Source organism: Apostichopus japonicus, chromosome 12, assembly GCF_037975245.1.
Source record: "Apostichopus japonicus isolate 1M-3 chromosome 12, ASM3797524v1, whole genome shotgun sequence".
Lineage (NCBI taxonomy): Eukaryota > Metazoa > Echinodermata > Holothuroidea > Aspidochirotida > Stichopodidae > Apostichopus > Apostichopus japonicus.
In genome coordinates, this window is record NC_092572.1 from 33,663,001 (window position 1) to 33,669,000 (window position 6,000).

General features: G+C 35.9%; 1 protein-coding gene across 1 annotated transcript in view; it reads right to left on the minus strand.

Moving 5' to 3' along the window:
- The window catches only part of LOC139977744 (uncharacterized), an 831,623-nt gene extending 826,262 nt beyond the window's left edge, over positions 1 to 5,361 (minus strand). Inside the window, exon 1 of the mRNA XM_071987329.1 lies at positions 4,903 to 5,361. The gene's annotated coding sequence lies outside the window, so the exon portion shown is untranslated. The remainder of the gene's footprint in view (positions 1 to 4,902) is intronic.
- Between the last annotated feature and the right edge of the window lie 639 nt (positions 5,362 to 6,000).

Below are 6,000 nucleotides of genomic sequence, written 5' to 3' on the forward strand. Positions count from 1 at the left end.
ATCAAAAAGTTTCCTAAAAAAAACATACGTACGAACCTCATCCAAGAATTCGCATTCGCAAGCAAAGACTATAAAATATGCTGATAATAAAGTAAAATAACATTTATTGATATCAATCATAAAATGAAGACATAATAAAATGGAATCCGCAGCTTAAAAATATGCAAAATATATATACAAAAATATGATAAAAATTTCATCTAGTTATGTGACAATTCAAAAGCTTTACACTCCTCGGTAAAAAAGAATGTCTAAAGCGTTCAGTACGCATACGAGGTAGTGTATACAACCTACGTGGAGTGGTGTAATACTTATGGAGAGGATGGTCAGGATCAGTCAAAATCCCTCTTACATAATGAAGTACAATTTCTTCAATGTACTGATCATCTTTAGAATAATACTTTCTAAAATGTCTGTTAATCAAATTGAGTTGTGTCTTGAAACAGGAAGAGAGCCACACAGGAGCACAATAGACCATGCGTGAAAGCACCATGGAACGGAAGAGCCAAAGCTGTTTCTCATATTCTAGACCAAATCCTCCCAACCTATAAATACAATATAGCCGCTGCTTTATTTTCGCAAGTGTTGAGCCTATATGAGAGTCCCAAGTGAGAGTATGATTAAAAATGAGTCCTAAATATTTAAAATCTGACACAATCTCAACCTCACTATCATTAATTATAACTGGATCATGCATCTGAACTGAACGGAAATCAACAATTAATTCCTTGGTCTTGGAGCTGTTAATAAAAAGGTAATTGGGTTTTACACCACGCTACAGTCTCCGCAATAGCTGTGTGGTAATTGACAATGCTCTGTGGATATTTATCATTACACAAACCAACAATATCCGTATCATCTGCATATTTTGTAATGTAAACATTTTCATAAAGTGTGGACAAGGATTCAGTATAAACGGCAAACAGCAAAGGTGATAAACGACACCCTTGTGGGACACCAGTATTAGTGACAATATATTCACTGCTGACCCCATGATCCCCATCACAGTATACATATTGAGTTCTGTTGAATAAATAGTGATACAGCAATGAAATGATGTTCTTGTTTACATGAGCATCTAACGTACGAAGTAAGTTCGAATTGCTAAGAGTGTTAAATGCGGAGCTAAAGTCCATAAAACAAACCCTGGCAAAATTACCGACAGTGTCCACATGTTGGCGTAGAACTGTATCTAACAGCAAACACGCATCCACAGTTGATCTTCCACTGCGGTACGCATGCGATCTGATACATATCCAATGATGGAATACATTCTATGATTTCAGTGCGAATAAGCTTCTCGAAACATTTCATAATGACACTAGTCAAAGCAATGGGCCGGTAGTCTTTCTTTTCCACTGGGTGAGGCATTTTCATCAATGGGATAATCTTACTTCGTTTCCAGTCATTAGGAATGATTCCACTTTTATAACATTGAGTGTTATAAAAGTGGATACATTCCTAATGACTGGAAACGAAGTAAGATTATCCCATTGATGAAAGTAATAATATGACGTCAAACTGATACCATTGATAGCTATACAATCCTCTTCCACCAGCAGTCACGTACTCAACCCTATAGCGCTGCACCTCATTTTAGTCTTAGTGATGAACTCGCAATTGCAGTCATTATATTGAGTAACGTAATAGAAATAGAACCGAAGGTACCAGCGAGAAGACTTCGAACGAACGCGTTGAAAATACGGCCGACATATCTTTGCACCACGAGCATAATTTTTAACAATAATAATGTCATGATTAAAAAGGAAAATTAAATAAATTAAACTTAACAGGAGTTAATCATCATAACTGCTCTCATCATCAAAATGGAAATAACGTTCGATAATTACCTCTGTCAACTAAATGCAGTGGTTACAAGCCTATGTAAGTCTATATTGGGATACGCTTAGAGATATGTATGTTCTGTTTTTATAGATAACGCTGATGGAACACTGTTGATATAGGATCTCTCTGATATTGATTTGCAAATAAGTTTGATACTTCAACAACGTCATATTATCGATGGTTCGATCATATAACATCAATAATATATCAAATTCTTTAGTTCCAGTATATGAGCAAAGAAGGGGAAATGTCCTTAAATTCGCGCATGCGTTAATGGTTGCTGCTTAATCCCTGTAAAAGGATTAAAAATATCATCAATTATTTTATAACGGTACTATTAAATATAAACCTAGGGATTTATATTTTGACCATGACAGCAATTTATATTCAATAGTGGTATAATCAATTCTGATAATTAAAGGAATTATGAAAATTGGTCAAGAAATTTTGAAGAGAAAAAGGAAAAAATAAAGGTAGGTATAAACTACAGTGGTGCTTTAAACATATCAATGGAAATCAAATCTACAATAATTGTACTAGCCTGGACATTATATCTTCATGCAGAAAGTTTGCTAATACCATTAGTGAAGAGATTATTTAGATCAAACTATTGACGGTAGTTACTTAACACCCTTGAATTACGTAAAACAGTGAACGACGATTAATTTCATTAGCGTGACATAGTTCGTTTGAAACAAAGTTTAAATCGTTTGTAATATCAAGTTAGGTTTGGCTCTGATTTAGAAAACAAGAAACGATTTTTTTTATCGGAAATAATGACTAATTTACTTTAATTACGCACAGGTGAGGATGTATTTGGTCTGGTTCTGGGTATTCAAAGCAAATGATAGACTATGACCATGGACGTCGCTAGAGGGGGGGGGGGGGGGGATGGGGGTGTCTCAGACCCTAATCTTGGTAAAACTGACGATAGTTGGAAAATTTGAGTGCCACAATCGGAAATTCCGACTGTCACACTCTAATTTTCATGTATTCTTGCAATTTGTGAGTGACCTAAAACTTTCGGTCAAAATTGACCTTTAATCAGTCATATTTACCACGTTTCCTTGTCAAATTGAGAAATTGTATCTCGCGATTCTTATACTCCACCATACAAAACTTCGTATGATTTTGAAATACTCTAAAAACAAATGCCTAATAGGTCTACTGTACAACATTTGCCAGCTTCAATTCGGATAATTTATGTATTTATTTTGCTATTTGGTGGGTTGACCCTGTTCGCTAGCTTCAAGTAAGTTCAGGATACACATTGTCTCTATGGTATACAATTAAAACCATCAGGAAGATATGAATATTTAGTGCGCTGAGGATGGAGCTAGCGCTTTAACCCCTGATCATTAAAACACCCAATGCTAATCTACGGATATATATGAAAACCTTTTCCCCATAAGGTGACATTTTTCAATAAATTGTGTAGATAACAAGATAAAATCTTATCAAAAATCAGAAAAATATTGGATTGCTTAGTTGCTAAAACTGAGCAATTAAAAAATTTTCTACAAAATGTTTAATTGACAACTTATCTTATCTCGTCCATTGGACAGTTTTTGGCAAAATGTTCAATTGTTCACTTCACTCCAACTGAGCATTTGAAATATTTCTGCACAATGTTTAATTGACAACTTATCGTATCTCGCCAACTCAAAATTTTTCTGCAAAATGTTTAATTATTCACTTCATTCCAAATGCTCAGTTGGAATGAAGTGAACAATTTAATTTTTTTTCATGATGAGTGATAAATAGCCCCACAAGCCCAAAGAAAATAATATTAAGCGCGCCGGGAAAAAGCACTGTATATTTTGGTATTTCACTATGTCGTCGAATATAGTTTGTTGAGAAAAAGTTTCCCCTTTGTTACATTAACATAGCTTTTGTAGTCAGTAGTCTATGTAGCCTTCAAGCAGATAACTATACTCAAAGGCGTAGGAGCCCAATTGATCTGGGAGGGCTGTAACGAGTTGCCCGAAAATACAACCAAAATTTTTCGCGCGCTCCGTGAGCGCTCAACATGTTAATGTTTTTTACATCGGTCTTTACATCGCATGCCAATAACATACAATCATTTGCCGTGTTATTACCCTTCCATATTGGTTACAATTATTGGGGAAGTCGTTACAATAATAATGGTAATAATAATATCAGTTTAACCATTGAAAAACACATTACAAATTATTTTTCTTTCAGTAGGTGCCCGAAAAATTCTCATCATATTGCCCGAATTTTAACAACAAAATTTGGTCGGGGGGGGGGGGGGGTGATTAATCAGTTTGTGAAGTGAGAAACAGGGGTACAAATATCCGAAAAAAGTTCGGAACAAAAGTGCAGTCACGAAAGATGGGGTGTCTGACTGACACTGACCGTATCGTTGACGAGTTGTGCAAGGGGGGGGGGGGGTACAAGGCAGCAGTCGGCATTTTCTGGCTCCAAAACCCATCCAGTTGGAATTTCAGCCACTACACCCCCCAATCATCAGCCCTTAGCTACGTCCCTGACAATGACTGCGCTAAATAATTCCGCCTCTATCAAAAAAGTGAAGGAATATTGTCTAACAATGCACCTTCTTTTCGGGCGGGGTAGACTGGGGGTGGTGATTGACCATCGGATGATGTTCAAAGCGTTATTTTAACCACAGAACAATTTAGGCTGTTAATTGTTAAGCCGCTTTTTTAAATTTTTGACCGGTATCAGCGGTGTGTTTGTTTCCTCTCCGATAGATATAACAGGAAAGGCGATTAAAATGAAATTAACAGCTACTGTCATGTTATTGTTTACATCCGGGGATACGTTTTCTGGTATTTGATTTATTATACTTACTTATAACAAATGTCATTATAAGTTGCTTCTTTTTAAAAAAAAATTCAAGCTGGCCTAGTTCAAGTTTTTTTTAATTCTGGGTCTTGTGTTTCTGGTTGTTGATGTGACAAATAACCTAGGTCTTTGACTTTGAGAAGTAAATTGTTGTACGTGTTTAACCTAGTACCGTTTATTCCAGTTTATTAATATTAACAAATATTTTCAATTGGAATGTGTACTCACGTGAGTTGACGAGGGGTCAACGGGACAATACTTTATCTTTCAATATCTGTTATCTCCAAAGCTTTCGGGAAGTCAGTTAGGTAAAATTACCTACAAACTTAACCACCTGATTAGAACTATCGTTATGCTATAGTTTAAAGTACATCCCGGTATACAACCTAAGTGATCCTCTCGAAAAATTAAATAATCCTTCACAAGGAATCATTTTCTCAGCTCACGAAAAGATGAAGGTCTCTGAAAACTATTGATCCTGAATTCATGGTACATCACTTTGGATTACGAAATCATTGCAAAATATTCACAAACATGTCCATGGATGTAGAGCACGACGAGAATGTTGCAGTGTCTTATTGATGCCTTTGAAGTAAATATTATTTAACTGAATAGTTACACTATCACCAGCAGTCTCCGTACGTCCAATTGCTAGTGTTGGATTTTATGCACGCACGAGCAAAACGAGCCTATTCAAGCTATCTTAATACAATACTGTATGACTAACAGAGCATCTCTCCCTGGATTGTTCACAGAGCTAAGGCCACGTGCGGTTCCTTCTCATTCAGAATGGGATTTACTCGTATTGTTATGCTAATCTTACCGGATGTTTACTCGCATGTCGAAATTATTCCTGAATCACGTGTATGACAAAGCAAAATACCCACTAATGATATATTCCAGTTTGATTCTGCCGAAAAAATTGGATCAATGCTCAATGCCTGTCTTGTTTTGAACCGGTACTCCAGGTTTTACAACTGAAAATGAAAGCTTATAGTCAATAAAATTGGATTATCGGTTAAAATTTGACCGATTGTCTGGTTAATAATCGGAGTTTTTTCATTGTTAATCAAGGTTTTTGTTTGCCGACTTGTATCCATACATGCCAAATGTCCACAACGAGCAATATTTCGAAAGTCATCATGTTTAAATTATGTACATAAAAACAAGTTTGGCCTCTAACTCCCATCATAAACATATCGTTCAAACGAATGGTTGAGCTATAACTAAATTCAGCCTGTAAATGTTTAGTTATATTCACAACGTTAACGAAATGAAATCAGTTATAATCTCTCAAAATTTCCACGCCCCCAACCTCCAAGGAGT